At 36.8% G+C, this 25,327-nt stretch overlaps 1 protein-coding gene and 1 pseudogene across 34 annotated transcripts in view; one reads left to right on the top strand and one right to left on the bottom strand.

Moving 5' to 3' along the window:
* PTPRD (protein tyrosine phosphatase receptor type D) overlaps positions 1-25,327 on the top strand; it is a 2,176,041-nt gene that overhangs the window by 45,591 nt on the left and 2,105,123 nt on the right. The gene's annotated exons all lie outside the window — the stretch shown is intronic.
* LOC140641026 (5'-nucleotidase domain-containing protein 2 pseudogene) lies at positions 5,858-9,205 on the bottom strand (annotated as a pseudogene).

Genomic DNA, 25,327 nt, shown 5'->3' with positions numbered 1-25,327 from the left:
ATGATATCTGATGATAACACATAAAATAAAAGTAGCATCCTCTCAGATTATCATCAGGAAAATACCCAAGTGTCTTAAAAATATGAGTGTTCTGAAGACAGACATAATGTAAATGTCAGAAGAAAGTAGCATTAGTTTTTAATAACTGTGGTAAAGTCTCCATGATGTAAATCTTTCCAAGTTAAATTTTTATATCCATAGATAACCAAATATGATCTGTTGGTACCTTCATAAAAGAAAAATCAAATTTAAAGACTAGTGAATCATTAACATCACATATTTTTATAGTATTATATGTTCTTAAAATAACAATATGCTGCATTTTATCTGCAATGCCATAAATATTAACAAAATACTACACTATAATGCAGTAGTCATAAAATAGCAAAGCAGATGAATGAAAATGCCACAGCAACTGGCAGTATGACCTTCTAATATATTCTGCTGCACATTTTACAAGTTTCAGGTAGAGTTCTGGTTTCAAAATCCTTCCATCCTCTCCCCTACAGTGCTGTGGACTAAGGGACATGTACATGTGGGGGAGGGGGAGAAAAGATAGCCATATAGAAAAAAAAATTAACCCTAATTAACAAGTGGGCAAACCTCCAGGCATGCCCAAGAATGTTGACCACATAGGAGATAATAAGCAAGCAGAGCACACAAAGCCTCAGCTCCGGGCTTTAAGACATGATGACCTGTAACCTCCACTACAATAAAGCCAAGTGAATGTCCTGAATTTGGATCAATCAGATTTGCAATTTTTTTGGCAAGGGAAGGAATTTAATTGGCAGCTAGTCCTGGCTAGGAAAATGCTGTAGAAAGCTATCCAGGGAGTAAAATAGGTTCCCTCCCCATTGTGAATGTATGCATATGTACATGCAGACAACAGTTTTTTCTAGCATTTGATCTAATTCCATTTCAGATTTTTAATCTTACATAAACATTATTCTGTTCTTCCTCTCAGCACCTTCTCCATCTATCACTATTTTCCTTTTTAGTATCTTTATATAGCAATATAGTTGTAAAGAATTATGTTGCCTTCTCATAGGATTGAAAGAGAAAGCGTGCATTGCTAAAATTAAATCTCATTTAGCTATTTAAGCTCACCATGATCATTTGTGACCTTTAGGCTACTTTCTTATGGCGAACACTGGATAATATCCTCTAGAGTTCTTAGTAATTGAAACTGATAATTGAGACTGATATTATTTCTTGAACAGTAAAATATAATGGATATTTCTGCACATTCTAGTTTATCAAAATAGGGAATGTAACAAATACAAAACAAGTGGTATAGGTCCAGTGGTTTGTGAAGAGGATAAATGGGTGAGAGAGAGATAGCTAAGGATTCTTTTCTTGAGATTCTTTCTGAAAATCTAGGAACATAAGTTAATAATTTGACTTAGCACTTTAGACAAGATATATTATAGTGTGATATGAAAATGATATATTTAATATATGTAGACAATTAGATTAATTCTATATTATAGTGATCATACTAACCTTGCACAAAGACTATTTTTATATGCTAAATGAGAGGAGTTTTAACTTTACCCCTATTTCAGTTTCCTCAGACATTTCATGTCTTTTTAACTATCCAGTTTTTTTGTTTTGTTTTGTTTTACCCATAACATTTTTTCTACCTTTTAAAGTGTGTTCCATTGATTTTCTACCTTTGGAATGCCTTTAGAATCATTCTTTACATGATCCAAACATATGAAATTTCACTTATGATAAAATCTCCTCAAACTCTCTTGGAGAAACCCAATAACTTTTCCTTTCCACGTTTATCATTACAGTCTTTACATTATTTTTTCTATTCGCCAAAAGCTCCTTAAGAACAGAGACTCTGTCATTACTGTCGTTTTAGCATGTAGAACAGTCTGGCATTTATAGTGTTCAAAAACTATTTCATAAATTAGTGAAGTGACTTGTGGCCACATCTATTGCACATAGTTGTTGTTTAATATGACATTTAAAAAAAGAAATGAGGGACGCCTGGGTGGCTCAGTGGTTGAGCATCTGCCTTTCCCTCAGGGCGTGAACCCCGAGTCCAGGGATCAAGTCCCACATCAGGCTCCCTATGGGGAGCCTGCTTCTCCCTCTGCCTTTGTCTCTGCCTCTCTTTCTGTGTCTCTCATGAATAAATAGTCTTTATAAAAAAATAAAAATAAATGAAAGTCCATTGAGTACCTATGAGAAAAATAGTTGAATTCCCTTATGCCCTAAAAAACCTTTATTTCCCCCCTTTAATTTAAAATACACTTATTTGTAACTTCTTATGCATGGTACACAGTGTCAAGGGTTACAGGAAGGTATAAGAATTAGGTGCCTGCCATCATATCTCAAGAGGAATATACCCATAACAGAAATATCTACCATGCACATTTGAATGTGATAAATGTTATAGGGGAGCTCTGAAGAAAAGATTATAGGCATCCTTAAGAGAGAGAACTATTTCAGCGCTGTTTACTTTGTCTTCATTCATTCAGTAATACTTGTGAAATGATTATTGCATGCCAAGGCACTACAGATACAACGGTGAACAAGATACCATCTCCATCTCTAAAAATTTATAGTTTAGGTAAGGTTGGTGCAGGTAAGTGGACAAACAATTCTAATACAATGCTGAATGCCATGGTAGAGACAGAACAAAGGAAACATCTATTCAAAGTAAGGCAGTAGAAGTATCACATGAATAGCACTGATGCATCTGTATCACATTAGATTATCTACTATGTGGAAAACATTTTTCTTTCCATCCATAAATATGTTTCAGCTTATTACTTTTACACCTGATCTAAACTCATTTAAAACACTCCCAAAATATGATTTATCTGCAAAATACTTGTTGCATGACAAATAAATAAAGCACAATTTCATAATTTCTTCACTTTGAAGAAAGAAATATGTTTGTGATTGAACCTGACAGATTTAGAAAATAAAGAAAAAGTAGGATGGAGAGAGAATGTTATAATGAATTACATAGCTATGAAAACAATAATAATTTATCAACCTATATGGTAGGTAAATTTGCAATATATTTAGATTGCATCTAGTAAATGGAAGTAAAGGCTGTTGTGTATATGCAGATATACACACAAATATACAGGATGACTTTTTAATAAATTAGATCAAAGAGCATACCTGCAAATAGGTTAATATGCCAATAATTAAAGAACCAGAAAACCAAAGCAACAACAACAATGACACAAACCAGAAAACCAAAGCTGGAAGGGGAGAAAGTACAGCTACCTTAACCTAGAATGTTGGCATAGTTGTTTGGGATTAGCTGAGCCTCCTGGAAATAAGAACAGAGACTTGTTCTTATTACAATGCAAAGAACATATTAATTGGTTTCAGCCAATGAATGATGGAAACTGTTGCATTTATTTAAATGATGACAATTGAAATTCTGAACTGCATACATATATAATCAGAAAGTTAAATATCAAATACCAAATATGCAATAGACTATCAAATAGAACAAAAATTCAGAGATTATGATATTTTGGTTAATGGAAGTAAGGGTTTTTAAAAAGCAGTATGAAAAATAAATAAATAAAAAGCAGTATATATTTATTTATGTACGTCTATACTTCCCATACTACATATTGGTGATTTTTGCACTGTATTCCATTTAGTTCTTAGATAGCAAAGAGAGAACTTGATTTTTTTAAAATTTTTTAAAGATTTTATTTATTTATTCATGATAGACACAGAAAGAGAGAGAGAGAGAGAGAGAGAGAGAGAGGCAGAGACACAGGCAGAGGGAGAAGCAGGCTCCACGCAGGGAACCCGACGTGAGACTCAATCCTGGGACTCCAGGACCACACCCTGGGCCAAATGCGGCTCTAAACCGCTGAGCCACTGGGGCTACTGCAAAGAGAGAACTTTAGAGATAAATCATGGGTATCAAGGAAAAGGGTAGAGGCACTCACCCCCAAATACAATCAGACCTGCTTCAGATTGTTTTCCAAAAGAAGATCATACTGCAGGGAGATACTTTGGAAACTACTTACAGAGAGTATATGCTAGAATTACATTGGAAATCTTATCACATAAGTAAATGGAACTCAGTATTATTGTTGCTTTAATTTTAATCAAGCTATATTTTCCTAGATAACACCAAAAAGTGAGAATTTGTATGATTATGAATATACAATAGATATTCCTTTTAAAAATTAAAAATATTTAATATTGAAAAAATATTAAAAGGCATTTTATTTGATTTTTTGGCCAAAATAAGATTTAGAAGAGTATTAATTCTTGGGGATCCTAGGTGCCTCAGTGGTTGAGCGTCTACCTTCAGTTCAGGATGTGATCCTGGGGTCTTGGGATCCAGTCCTACATTGGACTCCTCACAGAGAACCCTGCTTTTGCCTCTTGCCATGTCTCTGCCTCTCTCTCTCTCTGTCTCTCATGAATAAATAAATTATTTTTTTAAAAAGGGAAGTATGAATTCTTATACCAATCATTCTAAAAATGGTTCTAAGCATATAAAATATAATCTTTGATCTTAAAGGTACCCATTATGCAGATTTTTGCAATATTTCCTATTAACTTTTAGGAAAGAAAAAGGCAAACACTATGGAAACAAATGGGGGGAGGGGCATGTGACCATGTGACATGGAGATTGCTTAGGAAGGAAATAGGGGATTTCACATTCTTTGTAGACTAAATAAAACCTCTTAACTTAAATCTTAAGAATTAACATTAAATGTTAAGTGGGAGTTAGCCATATGAAAATGGAAGGGAACATTTAAAAAGTATACTTTTCTATATGTTTGTATAACAACAAGAAATGTTTAAAAGAATTTGTACCAGAGCTAAGAAATTGAATATACAAAAGCTCAGTTGTATAAAAGAATTCTTAAAAATAATAAATCTGTAATATACTAGTTTGCTGTATTAGGTATAAGTTAGGTAAGAGAGAAAGCCAGGTTACTGAAGTTTTTATATGTAATCCTAATCCTAAGACGTTATTTCTTTTTCTTTTTTTATGTATACATTTTAATACTTTTTTTTTTTTTTTTTTTTTTAAGAGAGAGAGAGTACCTGTGCGTGAGAAAGGAATGGGTCAGAGGGAGAAGGAAAAGAGAGAATCTTTAGCAGGCTCCACACCTAGCAAGGAGCCCTGCAAGGGGCTGATTCATGACCTGAACCAAAATCAAGAGTTAGATGATTAACCAACTGAGTCACCCAGGTGTCCCCCTCAGTAGTCCCTTTTAAAATAAAAATTGCAATACTTACCATAAAATTTCCTAAATTATTTGTTGGACTGTTTTTTTTAAATATCTATCTCATTTAGCAGATCATATACTCCATGGGGGCAGAATTGTATCCAGTTCACCATTCTCAAGACATTCCACCTGGTGCGTAATCATCGCTACAAAAATATTTGTTCAATTATAGGGATAAATCTCAAAGATAATGAAGAAGCATTGATGGATTTTTATATATTTCAAGAATGTATTAGAACAGTGAAGTTGAACATCAGGGAGACATGTTAAGCTTCTATTTCAGTAGTCTAATACGAAAATAAATTCAAAGTTTATAACTTGAGCAGTTAGGTAGATGATAAGGCCTTTTGGTGAAATAGGTCTTTAGACTGAAATTTGTGCCTATATTTGTGTATATAATTTCTGTATATTCCAAATTTTTAAATTTCTATATTAAAAAAAATATTGTTGAGGTATAATTAACATACAGTGTTATGTTAGTTTAGGTGTACAGCGTAAGTGATTCATCTTCTCTCTCTGTTATGTTCACCACAAGCATGGCTACCATCTGTCACTATACAATTCCTTTATTTTTTATTTATTTATTTATTTTTTTAAGAGGGAGATCACTTTTATTGCCCGCCCTGGACTGGAGCCCAGTGTGGGTGGGACAGGAGGGGTTAGGACCTGCTGTGGACAATAAAGGTGCCCTCAGCGGATGTGAGCCATGTCGCCAAGAAAGGGCGTGTTCGTGCAGCCGGTGCAGAGCTGGTCCATCCAGGGCGGCGCCTCATGCTGCAGGGGCGTGCGGCGAGGGTAGAAGCTGACGTCTACCCGGTAGTTGAGCAGACAGCGGAGGGGGCCATGCAGAGGTCAGAGGAGCGCACAAGAAGCCGGGAGAAGGAAGTGGGGCTGTGGAAGGTGCGGAAGATGCTGCCGGACTGAGCATTGAACAGGGCCTTGGGGATGCACCTCAGCTCCTGCCGCCCCTTCAGCCAGGCAGCCCGCAGCCCGCAGCCCGGGAGGGAGCGCAGGCACTGCTCCGTGCTGATGATGCGGATCTTGCGCTCCAGCTCGGGGATGATGTTCGCCAGGTCCCTGTACAGGTGGTCTCCGGAGTAGAGCACGCGGGGTCCCCGCCGTTCCGTCAGGCGCAGGAGCCCTGCAGGTTTCCCTGCCGGTAGGTTTTGCTGTTCTCCAGGCGGGTGATGCGGCCCCAGCGCAGGGAGCCCTTCGCATCGAGTTTGCTGAAGGGCTTGCGCTGCTCAGTGAAGAAGCTGGGTTTGTCAGCCTGGACGATGACCGCGTCCAAGAGCCGACGCCAGTCGGGACCCACCATGTGCCTCATCCCCTTGTCCACGAAGCTGGAAGGGCTGTTGGTGACGAGGAACAGGTGTTTCCCATGTGCCACCAGGCGGCTCAGGACAGCGAACGTCTCGTCCGCTCCCAGGATGTACTTCTCCATATCCCGTTCAATCCACTGGGTACACGAGGCCCTTCACATGCACGTCTCGAATGGCGTCCGTCACATCCTTGTAGAGATGCGCTTGGTCAAACCCCAGGCCGTGACCCCGAAAGTGGTCTACCACGCAGGACAGCAGCGCCATCTCCGGCAGCGAGAAGATGTCCATGAACTGCTTGATGGAGGGACCCTTGCCATAGAAGCCGCTCATCTGGTACAGAGGGGTGTGCTGGGTGCCCCCATATAAATTGAGCACCTCCTCCTCATCAGGCACAGGCTGGAGGCCCCTGGAGGCCATCCCCAGCTGCAGGTAGTGGCAGGCATCGGTCTTCATCAGGAGGCTCTTCTGAATGTCGTAGTGAGGCCTGGGATGGCAAAGCTGGGGTCGCAGTCATACTTCGGATCCCCTCTGGGTGCTAGCAGTGCTCCATCAGGACGCCACGGGCAGCACTGAAGACCTCGGGGTGCAGCGCGTCTGCGGCCTGGGCCAGCGTGTAGTCGTAGTCGCAGCCATAGACTTCCACGCACGCAGGCTTATCTCGTTGTTGGCATAGATGGCTGCTGGGTTCAGGAGACTGCAGACCTCCGGGGGCAGGAGGTCGTGCACCAGTCTCCTCATGTCCTGGTGACAGGCCCACAGGTGCGCGCTGAGTTGGGCACCAACGGCGGGCGCAGAGTGCAGGGCGCCCGGGCAGTGGGCGCCGGGCCCCGGGGGGCCGCAGCCAGGGCAGGAGGGCGAGGGCGAGGGCGAGGGCGAGGCGGCTCGCGGCCCGCGGCGGCCCCTGCACGGCAGCCAGCGCCCAGCGGCCTCCCGCAGCCCCGCACCCGCCAGGTGCGGCCTGTGCAGCCCTCGGCCCGTCGGCCAGTCCGCCGCCCTCTGCCCAATTCTTTTTATAATATCATTGACTATTCTATATGCTGTGCCCTTTATTCTCACAATTTATTCATTCCATAACTAGAAGTGTCTGTCTCCCACTGCCCTTTGCCAATTTGCCCATCCCCTTACCTCCCTCCCCTTTGGTAACCAGTAATTTGTTCTCTGCATTTAAACATCTAATTATTGGGACGCCTGGGTGGCTCAGTGGTTTAGCGCCGCCTTCAGCCCAGGCCGTGATCCTTGAGTCCTGGGATCAAGTCCCATGCCAGGCTCCCTGCATGGAGCCTGCTTCTGCCTCTGCCTGCCTCTGTCTCTCTCTCTCTCTGTCTCTATGTCTCTTGTGAATAAATAAATAAAATCTTAAAAAAAAATAAAAATAAACATCTAATTCTGCTTTGCGGGGCACCCGGGGTGGCTCAGCGGTTTGGCGCCGCCTTCGGCCTAGGCCATGATCCTGTAATCCTGGGATCGAGTCCCACGCCCGCTCCCTGCATGGAGCCTCCTTCTTCCTCTGCCTGTGTCTCTGCCTCTCTCTCTCTCTCTCTCTCTTTCTCTCTCTCTCTGTGTGTGTGTTTCTCATGAATAAATAAAATCTTTAAAAATAAACATCTAATTCTGCTTTGCATTTGTTCATTTGTGTTTTTTTTTTTTTTTAGATTTCACATGTGAGTGAAATCCTGTAGTATTTTTCTCAGTCTGATTTATTTCACTTAGTATGACACCCTCTAGGCTCATCTATGTTGTTGCCATGGCACAACCTCATCCTTTTTATGGCTGTGTAATATTCCAGTGTGTGTGTGTGTGTGTGTGTGTGTGTGTGTATTACATTTTCCTTACTCATTTGTCTATTGATGGACATAGGTTGCTTTCATATCTTGGCTATTGTAAATAATGCTGTAATAAACCTAGGGGTGCATGGGTCTTTTTAAATTAATGTTTTTGTTTACTTTGGGTAAGTAGTAGTGGAACTAGTGGATCCAAATTTAATTTTTAGATATTACACTTATTATATATAGGCATAATGACTGTGGACAAATGATAAACAATCTATAGCCTATGGGAAGCAATTATACATTCTTTACACAAAGTCCCTTATCTAATAGATGAGAAAATTGAGGCCAGAATGTGTCAAATTCAGCCAAGCCCTCTCTGTTGGACATCACCTCCTTGTATAGTCAACTGGTTATTTCTGGCAGACAGAAGAGGATATTAGGTGTTTTTTTTTTTTTTAATTAAGTCACATATCTTTCTTATGATCATAATGAAAAATAAAACAAAAATAATGCTGTATTTGTATTTGTCAGGTTCTAGTCATTGAAACAGAAACCACTCTTCACATTTCACATGAGGGAGTAAGGCAGTACAGTGACCTGGTCACAGAGGAATTTGTAAGGATAGAATAGCAAATGGCAAATGGAGATGACAATTTGCAAGTTTGTGAACAAAAAAATAATATTGGTGAGCCCATAACTCTGCACCTTCTTCTCTGATGTTGAAGATGCTATTCAGGTATTCTTGGACTCAAAAAGAAATTTCACCTCTCTCAAGGCTGAAACTACTAAAAGGGGATGTCTCAGGCTACCTGAGTCTTGAACAAATCACCTCAGCCCAGCCAATCTTATGGCCATTTCCAGGAAGTGCCATACCACTTTTATCAGAAACAGAATATTTTCATCTTTCTTTTTCGCTGCTTCTTATGTCTTTCTACTGCCTCCTATTGCCAACATTTGGAGGAAGTTTGCAATTATAGAAATCTGCAAATTATAATTCACTGGAAAATGATTTTATCAGGTTAGAGCAGTTTTAAAGAGTGGTTATGGGTCTGGAAAACAACAGGTAAGCAACTAGCACAGATGATATTTCAAAATATGTGGATGCATTATGATTTCTCTGTTAAAGGTAGTCTTATAGAAATTACTTTTGAAAGACATATTTCTTACAAATGCTATAAGAATAATGTGATTTTATAACTAAATCAACATGCTAGGAATTCACTTTGAATAGTTTTTTCTTACTTAACAGCAAAATTTGTTCAAAAGAAAAGCATCATGTTTTTACAATCTTTGAAAGTGTAAAGATAAAGTCTAGGCACCCCCACCTAAACTTAAAAGAATGAAAGAGAACAACCACAGTGACAACAACACCCTTTCAATAATACTAATCATAGTATTTGAGCATAATTTTTAAAACTGAATTTTTATATTAAACATATACTTTAAAAATGATTGTAATTCATTACCTAGGAATTGTTTTGATGAAAGTTAGAATTCTAGTTGAGCTAGAATCAGCTTAAATATGAAGGGGAAAATACTGGTTTTGCAAAATCAAACCATAAGAAATATGTAGCCTTAGGACTCATGAGGCATACATATATACCTGTGTCTTGTGTGTGTGTGTGTGTGTGTGTGTGTGTGTATATATATATATATATATTTCAGTCTCTGTTTCTCATCTCTTCCGTGTGCCTTCTGCCTCCCTTCTTTTTTCTGGCTGTTCATATGACCTTGGATCCATGATGAATGGCGCATTAGAGCTTGTTGTTCATAATTGCAAGATCAAGTGCAAAGGATTCTTTTCTCCCAGCTGGATTTTAACAAATTTTAAGGAAGAGTTCTAATTGTCCCAGTTTCATGTGATCTACCTTAGAAAAAAATATGATTGAGAATGAGGAATACTGTACTTGTCTTAGCGTAGTTCATTCTTTACCTATTCCAGGAAGGAACAGTTTTCTGTAAAGTGGATCCTAGAGGACCTTTGAAAGATGGGAATTCCCTTCAAATTACATCTAGTCTGTATAATAGCCTCCCCCTCCTATATGGCCCTCATGCTAGCAAGTTTTCTCAACACTTCCATGATTTTATAAAAAAAAAAAAATTGCTAATCTTATATTAGCTAGATATGTTAAATATAGTTAACATCATAGCTGGATGTATATTGTTTTTCATCTTACAAATCATTTCATAAGATATGATATAAAGTTTTCTAAGCAAAGGTGCACTATAAATCTATTGATGTGTTTTGCGTCTCCAGGCTTAGAAGTGGCCCTGCATTGTATTGTAAGATTCCAACTCACTGCTGAGTGCCCTTTGCACTACTCTACCCATGTAGAAAACTGGAGTCAGTACAATATTACTTATTTAGATGGCACAATTAAAATCAGGATTTTATATAAATTTAAGGGAAATACATTTAATGACTTAGAGTTGTATTAACATCCTGAAGTATATCATTCATTATTCAGGCATTTTACTCAATTTTATTCATATTCATACTCCTATGATGTCAATATAGTAAAAGAATTATTCAGGATTCCAAAATGTTCCTATTAAGTGATTTAAATGTTGATTCCTGTGTATTTCAAGTGTCTGCATAAATTAAGATACTTCACTGACTTTTGAGTGTTATTGCAGCTCTCTCCTTTCCTTAACAAAACAATCACACAAAACTCTTTCTCCAAAGACTTTTGTTGTTTCTAATTATGGACCACAACTACAGACACTATAAAACAATAGTGATGACAATGACAACTAATAAACATTTCTACGGTTTTCTTAGGCAAAAGGGGAATTGGATAATGTTGAATACTTCTGTTCAATTTTTGTTTGTTCGTACAGTATTTCCTCATAGACCTAATTACTTGCTACATTTTTCTGAGGTTGTGAACAATATCATATTGTCACATTATAAGTGATCCTAGATTATTTTAATTTAAAGTGGATGGAATAATCACTAAAAGATGTTGCAACTTGAATTCTGAGAAGCAGGCACAGTGTACTCTGGCACGATGCCTTCTCTCTAAAAACAGACCATCTTCCAAAGAGTCTCTCAATATAAATGACTTACCATATAGTGTAAAAGGATTCATAATGAGATAAAACATTAAATAAAAAAGCTACAACAAGAAAAAAAAATCTTATTTTTAAAATGGGCCAAAGACCTTAACAGAAACCTCACCAAAGACTTGTAGATTGTAAATAAGCATGTGAAAGGATGCTCTACATCATTTGTCATGAGATAAATGCAAGTTAAAACAGCAGTGAGAGACCACTACACACCTACTAGAATGCCCAGCATCTGGAACACAAACAACACCAAGTGGTGGTGAGGATGTGAAGCCACAGGAATTCTGACTCATTGCTGGCAAGAATGCAAAATGATTCAACTTCTTCAAGAGACAGCTTTTAGGTTTACTACAAAACTCAACATAAGATCTTACCATGAGATCTTGCCATCATGCTCTTGGTATTTACACAAAGAAAAGAATTGAAAACTTGTCCATGCACAAGCATGAAAATAGATGTTTATAACACCTTTATTCATAATTATCAAAACTTGGAAGCAACCAAGATGTCTTTTAGTAGGTGAATGTTTAAACTGTAGTACATTAAGTGCAATTTTATTCAAAAAACAAACAAACAAAAAGAGCTATCAATCCATGGAAAGACATGAACTAACCTAAGACTCATATTACTAAGTAATAGAAGCCAGTCTGAGAAGGCTATGCATATGATTACAGTTATATGACATCCTAATAAATGCCAAAATATGAAGGCAACAAAAAAGATCAGTGATTACCAGGGATTTGGCATGGGAGAGATGCATAGGGTGCGCAGAGAAGTTTTTAGGGCAGTGAAAATACTCCCTATGATATTGTAATGATGGATTTATGTCATTATACATTTGTCCAAACCCAGTGAATGTACAACACTGAGTGAACTCTTAAATAGACTTTGAGTGATTATGATGTGTCAATCCTTGATTTTAAAAAAACTTCATCCTTGGTTTAAAAAAAAACAAACTGTTCTGACAAGTGATGCCAATAATAGTGGAATCTATGCATGTGTTGAAATGGGGGGCTTAGGGGAAATCTCTGTACTTTCCTCTCAATTTTATTGTAAACCTAAAGCTAATCTAAAAAATGAAGTCTTAAAAAAATAAAGGAGAGACAATGTTTGATCTCTCTATCAATGTTATCAGTTCATGTTTTTCAAGTATTATTCTTTCTTTCCATTTAACTATAAATGTAAATGTAACTTTCACTATTCCTTCAAACAAAAAATAAATAAAAATAATGGTAAAATTGAAATATTGTGTGTCATTACTTGACCTCTGAAATACTTAAAATATGGTGTTGAATATGTAAGAGGTCTTTATGTACCCGCTATAATATTTTATAAATGGAAGACACTTTAAAGCTGCATTCCAGAGAATCAGCTAGAGAAGAGTTTATGGATTCTGTTATTTCATGGAGGAGAATACCTAGGACAGAAATATGATTACTTAAGGTCAAGAAACAAAAAGCAGAACCATATATATATATTTTTCTCTATCCATTGCTCTCTGCACTAGATCACAGAGATTCAGGAGTCCTGGGATATGTTCCTTGGTCTGCATTTACCTCCGTGTATAGCATTGGGCACATATTCATGCAACAGATGTTCATTGAATGACTGTTGTGTACTATGTGAAATTCTAGGAAATGGAAATATGAAGATGATAGATGTATATAATCACGTTCAGTATGAGGTGCAGTGGGAAGACAACACAAATTCTCCAGTGTTTATAATAGAAATTTATTGGACATACTGGATGGAATCTAAGGCTCTTCTGGTCAACGTCTTACCATATTTACCACAGTATCTCAAATGTGTTACAAAAGCATTTCAGGTCTTTTGTTTCTAATTTATAAAACTACCCTAATAAGTGTTACTATCACCACTTTACATATGAGAAAGTCATTACTTTGCCAAATATTGCGAGCAACTGAAATAGAAAACCTGACTTCAACCCTGGTAAATCCAAAAGCTAGACACTCTCTATAATATCAAGTTGCTACTGATTTTCACTTTTGTTTTGAAGGAAAGTTTACATATCCGTAGAACTGGTAATTGGGAGAAAATTTAAAAGTCAATCTTATGCTTACTAGGAAATAGATTTAACCTTTCTCTGAAAGCAGTGTTCCCTCATGCATGTGCACCACATGTACCCAGGTCACAATCCTTCCACTAGGACAAGAATTCTTCAGGGTCAATGTCAGTGCTGTGCAATAGGACTTTCTGAAATGATGGACATGTCCTATATTTTCACTGTTCAGTATGGTAGCTACTGGCCTCATGTAGCTATTGAACACCTGAAATGTGGCTAGTGTGACATGGAACTGAATGTTTGATTTAATTGATTTAAACTTAATTTAAATGGCTACGTGACTGTTGAGTACCTGGAACTTGGCTGGTAATACCGAGGAACTGAATTTTTTAATTTAGTTTAAATAGCCAGATTTTCTTAGTGGCTAGCAAAATTGCTAGTGGATATTGCAGGCCTATACATACTGGAATGTGCATAAATGTATTTCAAAAGACCAGTAGATCTCCTACAATTGAATACTATAATATGTGTGTATGTGAAATTTTCTTAAAGTAAGTTTTTCTATCACATCCTGAAGGGATTCATACAAGTATTAAGAAACATCCCTCTCCAGGAGGGGCATGGAAATTCTTGTTTTTTGCATTTTCTAATTCCTGTATTTAACCCATACATTTGCTTTTACTCTAATGAAGTTGACTCTTATTAAACTTTGCTTCCAAGTCTGTAGATATTGAAATCTCCCCATCACAATGTATAAAAAGGAAATGGGATTTTTAATCATTTTGGTAAAACATGATCAAACTTTTTTTATTTGCATACTTTTAAAGATATTATTCCAAAGAGGATGTGGAAATAAAGGGTTCTAACTCCAAAACTATGCTATTTTGATGATGTTTGCTACTGTTCTTAAGCAAATATTTTGTTCTGGATTTTAGTAGATGAGGGAATATAGTCTTTACAAGTGTATCACCACTTTCAAAAATTCTCATTAAATGAATCTATTCATCCTTCCATTATTCAAACACATGAAAAGGTTGTGCTGTGTGCTGGTCATTGTATTTAACACTAATGATAAAAATATAACCAGGAAGTGGTAATTTTTAGCAAGGACCTATAAAGCAGTAGGGTAAGTGGACAAACAAGTGACATAAATTATAACACATCATGGTAAATGTTATAATAAAATACAAGTGAAGTGTTCTTTAATTCTTATTTAATATCAGATACTGTGCTGAGTGATGATGTGCATTTTCTTTTTTTTTTTTTTTTAAGATTTTATTTATTTATTCATGAGGGACACAGAGAGAGAGAGGCTGAGACTCAGGCAGAGGGAGAAGCAGGCTCCCTGCAGAGAGCCTGAAGCGGGACTTGATCCCAGGACCCTGGGGTCATGACCAGAACTGAAGGCAGATGCTCAACCACTGAGCCTGATGTGCATTTTCTTCTGTAATCCTCACAGCATGTCTTTCTAGCTTGTTACTATTATTTTCTTACATTTTACGATGATTAAAATCAAGCCTGAGAATTGTTAAGTAACTTTCGCTTGGTCACATAGCTGTAAGTAGCTGCAACTACTATATTATCAGGCTAGGGAGAGTCAATAAAAAGGTCATAAAGGGTTGGGAGAAGGCAGTGAAATATATATAAAGGTACATTTTTATTATATCTCCTTGGAGGATTTGCTAAGCACTAGGGATTCAAGAACAGTATCAAGACTCTTAAAATCAAATTACTTTTACCTGGACTCTGAAAGTTTTATAATTTTTTTCCTGTCATCTACTTCTAATTAATATCCCATCTAAATTGATTTATATCAAAGATGATTGAATTTTAATATAATGTAAGATAAATGGTGATACTTCATTATATTATGCATATTAGCATAGTCTTAGGTTACTGTTTTAGAATGGTAGTGCCTACTTTTATCCTCTGTTCTTTAGTGCCCTGAATCTGGAAGAGACAAAAGGGCTCAGTTTTAGCAGATTAGACTTATCCATTACAGAATCTTAAGTATCTCAGAAGTAAGGACTGTGGTTGGATCCAACTATAGAATTTTCAGGGCCTACTGTGAAATGAAAATGCAGGGGACATTTGTTTAAATATTATTAAGAATTTCAACAAGGCCACAAAAAAAGCATTAAACCAAACACAGGGCCTTCTCTGTGCAGGACCCTGTGCAAGAGTACAAAACATGAGCTCATGAAACCAGCCCTGATGTTTTTCTGTAAAACACTATGTGCTTCTCTAAATGTAGCATAAGTTTGAAGTACCTATATCTCAAACTTTATGCCCTTTCTTTGGCGATGACCTCCACAGACTTTCCTGAAGGAGCTGATGCAGCTGCCTGTATTCGTGTGAGGTAGCTCCATGTGTGACATCAGATGATAAATCCAGGGGTGAACAGCTAATCCAAACTAAGACAATCAAATTTCTCCCTTGAGGAACCAGGAATGTTTGAACCTGGAACACAGGAACATGTTCAAAGGTTCTAAATAACTGAAGTTTAAAGTTTGGGAGATTTGGGGATAATGAGAGCAGTATTCAAAGCTCTGTAGATAAAACTTTATGGGAAAGCTGGATCTAAAACGTTGTCAGCCATGGGTTGTGGAGTGCAACAAAACCAGAGATAGCAAAGAGAGAAAGAGGGAGGGAGGAAGAGAGGAGGAGAGAAGGATGGAGGAAAGGGAGGGGAGAGAATATGCTGTATAGAGAATGAGTGTTTATTCTCTTATAAGGCTTTTAAGAATTAATACCATGTCAGTGAGGTTGGCATTTTACTATATATATATATATATATATATATATATATATATATATATATATATATATATATACTTTTAAAGGATAGGATATCCTTTAAAAATTATTTATTTGGGCAGCTCTGGTGGCTCAGTGGTTTAGCACCACCTTCAGCCCGGGGCGTGATCCTGGAAACCCGATCAAGTCCCACGTCAGGCTCCCTGCATGGAGCCTGCTTCTCCCTCTGCCTGTGTCTCTGCCTCTCTCTCCTTCTGTGTCTCTCATGAATGAATGAATGAATGAATGAATGAATGAATGAATGAATATCTTTTAAAAAATAAAAATAAATAAAAATTATTTATTTGAGAAAGAGTGAGAGCAAGAGAGAGCACAACCAGGTGTTGGGGCAGAGGGAGAGGAAGAAGTAGAGTCCCCACTGAACAGGGACCCCAACTTGGGGCTCCATGCCAGAACCCTGGGATCATGACCTGAGCTGACACAGATGCTTCACAGACTGAGCCCCCCAGGTGTCCCTGAGGTATCCTTTTAAATGAGAGAAATGGAGTGTAGATGCTGATTACAATTTTCATGAACTCCTTTCAGCCTCATGTGTCTTCTGTTCCCTTAGTATGATCCTGTCACTACTTCTGTTAGTTTGAGTGAATTGCCATTTCTTTCAGTCAAATAACCCTTGATACCAAAAGCTATGCTGGGATTCCAGTTGCTTGTGAAACTGAAGTAAAACTAAATCCAGCCTGAGTTTCATGAGTCGTGACATTTTCTACTGTGAAAATTGTGACCATATTACAATATTAGTATTATTACTCATTTGAAAGTAATGAAAAAAAATAAACCAGCACTTAAAGTCCAGGTAATTGGCACAGAACAAGAGCTAAAATTGGGACATAAGATCCCTGTTTCTGTTACAACCATGCAGGAATATCACTTTCTAATACATCCTCAATTTCATAGGATGTCCACTATTTTACAAGAATACTACTTGTACGTTTCCATTTCCTGCATATTATTTTTCAACATTTCAAACCAAATTATTAGTTTTTCACTTTTGTTCATTGATATGGCAGATTGCTTGTTCTGTTGCTTTAAATTAGTTTATCTATTTTTACTATATCAATCCACCTTGCTGCAGTAAAATTTTAAAACATGACTATGCATATACTTTTGTTTTAACCATTTATTTGCCCACAGATGTTGCCAAAATGTGTCCTGACAGTTACTTCTATAACCTTTAGCATTTTCGATAGGAATTTTAAAATAGAGGAAAATTTAGGGAAATGCATTAATTTTGACAATGAATTGTCCTTTTTCCTTAAATAGACTATTTTAAGTGGTCTAATGAGATCTATAAATCATGTTGAATATTTTTAATAATCTAAAAGCATGAATTTTTAAGAAAAGAGACAATGGATTTTTCTTTGTGTTTGTGGAGCATATTAAAATTCTATTTTTCAAAGAGCTGGTATGATTCAAGGGCACAGTTAAAGTCAACAGCATTAATGAAGAATTAGATAGGACTTGTTAACTTTTTGGCCTTCCCTAATTAGAAAGTATCATTATATGAAACAAATTGTACTTTTCTTATGTAAATGGACACATAGGTAATATATGTTCCCTGTGGAAATATAGAATGTGCATAAAACTATACAGGGTGATGAGAATAAAAAACAAAACAACTTTATAATACTTACCTTTGTAACCAGTTTTATATTTCCTTCTATATGTATTTCCTAAACATTTCCTACTTTATCAAGATCACATTCCATATGGAATTCTGAATTGTTTAATTTTTACCTAACATCTTGGTTGGTCATTTTATAAATATGAAGTAATTTAAAATTACCGAAGTAATTTTATAATTATGAAGTAATTTCCCTAGTATTTGACATTTAGCTCAGTCTTAATTTTCGCTACCAAAAAAATACTCTGTGGTAAACATCATCAGTTGCAAATATTGTTTCAGGTTTCAGAAACCTTTTTAGGAAAGCATCTCAGAAGTATAAAAAATAGTTACAAAAGCTATTTATATATTTAAGGTTATTCTGTATTTACCAAAAGTTGGATTCCAATAGTTTATAATTAACATATTCCTACCAGTAATGCTATTTCATTGTTGTTTCATGAGCAATTTTTTTCTCTTTTCTCCATATTCTTTTCTCTTTTTCTCCCTCTCTGCCTATTTCCAGTTTATTATTTTCTTAGCATTTATACTTCTTCACAATGTCTTTTTACTGAAGAAAATATATAGGTCTCTAGTTTCTTATATCCATTTTTATCTTAATGCTTATGTTTCTAGTGTTTGTCTATACATTTTTTTTTTCAAATGCCTTAGACTATCTGAATATTACAAATATTAGACCTTATTTGTTATCAATTAATTAAATATGTTTGTATTAATAAAATAATACTTTTTAAAGGACAGTAATTATAATAATGGGTATTCTTACCTTTGGCAAGGGACTGGGTTACTCTAATCTTATTTGGATGATTTTTTTTTTTTTTTTTGTGAAAGGGATGCTAAGGCTGTAAAACCCAAATTCCTCCTAATGGTTTGGCTTTCAGCCCAGAACTACAAAGGAATACCCCCAATCAAGTTAAAAACACATCTGATGGCTAGCTGCTATTGTATAAAGGTAAACTTCATCGGCCTATTGATGCAATTCAAAGTGGGATAAACCAGGGATCCCTGGGTGGTACAGCGGTTTAGCGCCTGCCTTTGGCCCAGGGAGTGATCCTGGAGACCTGGGATCGAATCCCATGTCGGGCTCCTGGTGCATGGAGCCTGCTTCTCCCTCTGCCTGTGTCTCTGCCTCTCTCTCTCTCTCTCTCTCTCTCTCTCTGTGTGACTATCATAAATAAATAAAAATTAAAAAAAAATTCTATCAAAGTGGGATAAACCATTCCTGATTTACATGATGAAATGTTTTCCTAATTTTATTTCCTATACATTACTGACAAGTTTGTCTTTTTTATCTCCCTCTGGAAACACTAAACATTTTGACATGTTTAGCTTGGTTTTACCAAAGTAAAATTGGATACGATAGTATGACTTGAAATCAGGAGTCTTTGTACATTTAAGTTTGCAAGTGGAAAGGTTTTTTCTTTAGCTTAAAGGATTTTTGATTGACCTTCTATAAAATCTATTGTTGAACCAGACAAGGAAGTCATATCACTTTCATAATTTAGGCCAACTGAAATGGATGATAATTTAATAACCACTTTAACACATTCTTTTATAAGTGGTAGATGTTGTTCTTTAGAAATGTATAAACCTGTTAATAGCAACTGTCAAGTAATATATTATCCTGGGAAAACAGAATCCTCAAATACTGGATGCTATTATGAATATAGAAGGTGAAGGCAGAAACCATGAACAATACTCAGTGATCAGAAAATTGAACTGCAGTACTGCATCAACAATGAAAGAGAGTAAAACATTACTCTAAAATTTCTAAAATATATATTTTTTCTTTTTATTCCCTTGTGAATCTGTATTTTACAGATACACAGAGATGAAAAACGTGTAGTTAAGAAGTTTATAATTGGGCAGCCCTGGTGGCCCTGCGGTTTGGCACCACCTTTGGCCTGGGGTGTGATCCTGGAGACCTGGATGGAGTTCCACATCAGGCTCCCTGCATGAGGCCTGCTTCTCCTCTGCCTGTGTCTCTGCCTCTCTCTCTCTCTCTCTCTCTCTGTCATGAATAAATAAATAAAATCTTTTAAAAAAATACTTAAAAAAAGAAGTTTATAATTGGAAATGACCCTGGAAATTATAGTTTCAATCAAAATTTTTTCCAGAGAAGAAACTAAAAGTCCATAAGATTATCAAATGACAAAAAAAAAAAAAAAAAAAAAAAAAAAAGATTATCAAATGACTTCTCCAGAAAGGCTACATTGAAGATAAAAATAATACCTTGAGAAAAGAGCCAGTTTAAGTGAAGAAACATAATACCATTTCAGAATTGGGAATAATAGAGTTCAAAGGCATATGAAGAAGATTCAGCCAGATACTGGATCATAATAGCTCTTAGTAAATCATATTTGGGATGGAAATTTGCATGGGACTAGAAGATTAAGAAATTGAACCCTATGACTGCTGTAATATGGAAGTGAGATAGGCAAACTATGACAAATAGATGTTCCTCACAGTACCTATTCAGGTAATAATAAGGGTATATTGAGAACAATATAGGTAGGAAGTAAATAACAGCAGTCTCCTAGGAATTTGAGAATAATTACCCAAATGTAAAATTTATCATCCTCATCCTAACAGTTTCACTTCTATAAATCTAATCAACTAGTATACCTGTACAAGTCAGCAAAAATCTATATTAACAGCATTCACTGACCAATTTGTGTAACTGCAATATTAAACACACTATAAACATCCCCTCATAGGAGAAGTAGTTAGGTTATTACTATATATATGCTCAGACCTTAAACAAAATGGGTTGAATTTATGCATGCCAGTATTGAGAGTGTCCTAAAATATATTGACAGGTAAAGAAAGCCAGTTGGAACTTTATTGTATATGAGTCTTTGTGTTTTAAAAGGGAATGTGCATGTGAATGTCTATTCTTAGGGATATTTGGAGAAATTCTTTAGAAAAACAGGTAAAATAGAGATGTTTCTTTTAGGGATGCAATGCAGGGATAGGAAGATTGTTTATTGTGAGGCGTTTTATGCTATTTGAATTTGTTAATGTACATGTGTTGCCTTTTTAATTAAAAAGATAAAGATAGTTAAAATAAGCTCACAGTCCACAACCTGGGCCCTCTCAGCAGAATCACAGAAATTGAAGCATCACTCAGGGTTTTTTTTTTTTTTTTTTCCCAATTCTTGACAGGGTCCTTGACACACTTAAAAATGATGTTCCACTTGCAACTGTTACATTTCTAAGTATTGCCTTCTGCCTTGCTAAAGACTGTTTTGTCTTCTACCATATTCCGGACTTGCTGGGCAGGATAGATAAGAGTATGACAACTCCTGGATGTACTTCTGTGATTCTCTGCATAGAGGGATTGCTAGAGATCATTATGCTGAGCTCAGGTCAGTAGGAGGCACAGATGCTGCCTGAGCCCAATTTTGCGTCTCACTTTGAACTTAATTTAACCTATATATGGGTTAACATTTTAACCTGTATATAGCTATACTTTATATAGCTATATATATATTATATGTATTATATATAGTTTTATGGAGTTAAATATAATATAGGACAAATAATTATCACAAATTCTATCATCATGGATGACTATAGGAAACAACTTAAAGTCCCAGAAACTGGATTGCATCCATTGGGATAATCACAAAACACAATCCAGGACAAAGGTGGGTTTCTTTTTCCCCATATAGAGAAGGTAGGCATGACTTATTCTGTGGCTAGTTTAGACCTGTATTATTATCCCCTTGCTGCTCCAGTGTGAGGGTCTTTTTCCTTACATGGGAAAACATAATTGTCACTTCTTTCTTTCTTTTCATTAGAAGACTAAAAGAAGAAAGAAATCTCCCACCATAAATCTGTAATGGCCCTCTTCCACTCAGATGTGTTATTTTTGCCAAAAGAATGGAAATTGAAGAGGGGAAAGGTAGATTGACTAATTAGAGTTGTTAGTGCTAGAAATTTAACTGTAGTGCATTATGATATTCTTGGATGGGTAGAGACAAGAGGATAAAGCTGTAAAAACTGACAGACACGGAAGAGTCAAGAGACTATTAAACATGATAAGTAGAAAAAAGATAATGGAATAATGAGGTAACCAGTGTCAAAATAATAGGTCTGGGTCAGTAGGGTAATAGAGTTTAAGGTTTCAAGATTCAAGCAGTTCTTCTTGATGGTAAACTTGAGAGTATGGGAACCCAAATAAATTTTCAAAGAGTGATGTGAGAAGTCACTGATGTTTAGGGAATTTAGAAATTTTTGTATTGGGATGTTAAAACAACCCAAGTTCATAATAAATAGGAAAAGACAGGACATTTACCAGGACAATGTAAGGAAGTGACCTATTAGTTAGTAGAAAACAGAACAAGGGCAGCCCGGGTGGCTCAGTGGTTTAGCGCCGCCTCAGCCCGGGGTGTGATCCTGGAGACCCAGGATCAAGTCCTGCATCAGGCTCCCTGCATGGAGCCTGCTTCTCCCTCTGCCTGTGTCTCTCATGCATAAATAAATAAAACCTTTAAAAAAAAAGGAAAACAGAACAAAATGAGTTAAGTTAGGCATAATACTGGCTGAAGACTTTAGTATGGAATAACCTATATGCATCAGTTTGGAGTTACATGCATGGTACCACCACCGCAAAGGACCATTGACAGTGTGAATGCAAGAATGAACCTCTTGCAATTAAGCAAAGTTGTACTCAGGAAAAGAGACAGTCATGAATGTAGGGAAGATGATACAGGATTAATCCTTTGAAGAAGCAAAATATAAAGATAGCATTTGCATAAAGACTCCAAAGGATGGAGATGCTTGGTGAAACTGGCATGATATTGAGAACATGAACGAACGTAGGGGAGCCTGGATGGTTGAGTCAGTTAAGCATCTAACAGCTGGCTTTATCTCAGGCCATGGTTTTATGAGTCATGATCTCATGGGTCTGAGATTGAGCCCCATATCAGGCTCAATGCTTAGCACGAGTCTGCCTCAGGATTCTCTCCCTTTGCTCCTCCCCGCATTCTCTCCCTTGGTCTCTAAAATAAATAATCCTCTAAAAAATACATGAATGTATGGTAAAGACTTAATATTGAGAAGGTATGTGGAAAGAGATTAGTTGAAGGGATAATTAAAGATAGTGGAGATGAAAAGCAGCTTGTTCCTAGACACAGGATTCTGAATCTAAGTCAATAAAGTCATTTTTGACTAGTTCTTCTTCTAGGGGTAAGTTGTTACTTCTTCATCTTGGCTTATGCCAGAGCCCAAGGTAAAATGTGAAATGGTCTGAAAGCAAGAATGAGAAGCAAGGAAAACGACACATTGTTGTAAATTTGCAATTTTAGTTGTAGAGGTGTATTAAGTCTATGCTATTGGATGAGGGTTTTTTTTTATTTTTTATGAGAGAAATGTTTGGATAGTGGTGGCAGAATAAAAATTAATACCAAGGTGAATAAGGCTATAAAAATTAGACAAAATGGGCAATGACATTGTGGAATAAATAATCTGTAGAGGTGGAAAAGAAATTCATGTTTGGCCATTTATGATCGATACACTCCCACTTTGCATAATCAGGTTTACAACAGCTGTGGTGCAGAAAGCCAGCATCCTTCCTGAGGCACACATCATAGGATATTTCTCCTTCTCTGCCTAAGGGTTTCTCCAAGTTACAGAGTCTCTCAACACACAAATGTGAGTGTGTGTGTGAGTACGAGTGGAAGTTAATGCTCCCAAAGGCCATCTTCAACCAGTGGGAGAAAACTGTCTATAGATAACTTCACTGGGCTCCTTTCTTTACGTGTAACTATTCTGAGATGGGTTCTACAAGACTCCTCAGAAGGTCTCCACAGATCTCCAAATAAATTGATTTCTAGTTGCCCAGATCAGCAACCAGCTAAATGACACACACTTTATTGGCTTTCAATTTCCCTGCTTTCTTACTTCTGCTTGCTAGCATTAACTAAAATTATCTAACTACACTTGAATCCTCATGTCAGGCTCTCATTTAAGAAATCCATATTAAGATGGTACTTATTTTCTCAGTAAACAGCTTACCAATGGGAATTTGTGGATAATGATGAATGTCTGGAATAGAAAACTAGTGAACTTTCTAGGGAAATTGATTAGCAGTGGGTTATAGTGAGGAACAGCTTTATATTTATATTTATAATAAGACAATCCCTTGAGTTAGTCTTCTTTCACATTGATGTGCTTTGATTTCATTGTTCTGGATTGTTACCTATGGAATCCCACCTATCCATCCTCATCAGTCCCTCCAGAGGAATGAAATTCTTGGAAGCACCTAAGGCACTAGGATTAAAGGGAAGATGAAGATGGGTAACTTGATTAAATGGAGAAAACAGTTTTGAAGAATAACAGTTTAAGAGGGAGCAGGAGGCTGTTATATGAGCCATTATCTCCTCTTTGCCCATTTGTCCTTACATTTTTGTAAGTTAAATTTTTATTTTTCTTTTATTTTTAAAACTAATCTCTTGTTTCCCTAAATGTAGTAGGAAACTCTCAAAAGTTATCAAGTAATTTCTATGAAGAACACAGAACATAAAGGTAAAGATGACTCTACCTAGATCTCAGGATTTACACTCTCTTTAAAGCAGAGAGATAATCCTCTGCAATGGGCATAGACTGATGAGTAGGGAAATAGTCCCCAGAGGGCTAAAGCAATGATTCTGGTTAATTCTGTAAATCTTAGTCAGAATTGGTTATCTGGCTTCATGCTCCAAGGTGCACCTAATCTCTGCTGCAATCAGTTGTGTCATCTTCTTCTTCCAGGCTCTTAATCTTTTGGGGAAAAAGAGAGTGAGGGTGAAGCTAGAGATTAATTTGGACTAAACACAGATTAAAATCTCTTTCCTATTTTCCCAACTGTCCCCTTTCCCTTCAGCCAAAATCTGAGACCCACCAGAGTTACCTGACACAACCATGCATATATTCAACTACTATCACAGCATCCTTTCCTTAATAAGCATACATGTTTAGAGTTAGGAACTCTAGGAGAGAGACTTTTTATGTGCTGTATAGTACTGCTATTCTGTAATTCTGAGTACCATACAGAGCATATATTGATAAGACCAAATAGCTATACATTGATTTAACTAATAATATTTTTTATCTTTCTAAATTGAACAAAGATCATGACATTTAAATTTGCCATAATTGTGTCACATGCGAAGATATTTGTGGGCAATGTTCAGAACAGACACGTAATTTTTTTCTCTTATTTTCCTGTGTGATTTATTGGTTATGCGTTCACAGTTGGTTGCTACCCAAAATTTAATGCACGTTAACAGCGTCCTAAAGATCATTTGCATTACTCTCGTGACATATTGTGCTTCTCTCCCCTGCAGAGACTCTATAATTATGCTGAACCTTTTGTCTGTGACACTGGCAGTTCTCCTGGAGTGCACATATCTCCCAGCATCCTACAGATGTTGCTCAAAGTTAATCTAGTGGCAAAGGATGCCTGTTTTTATTCACAT

This window comes from Canis lupus, chromosome 10, assembly GCF_048164855.1.
Source record: "Canis lupus baileyi chromosome 10, mCanLup2.hap1, whole genome shotgun sequence".
NCBI lineage: Eukaryota > Metazoa > Chordata > Mammalia > Carnivora > Canidae > Canis > Canis lupus.
Note: the sequence above shows the minus strand (reverse complement) of the source record. Positions and strands in the feature narration are given on the sequence as shown.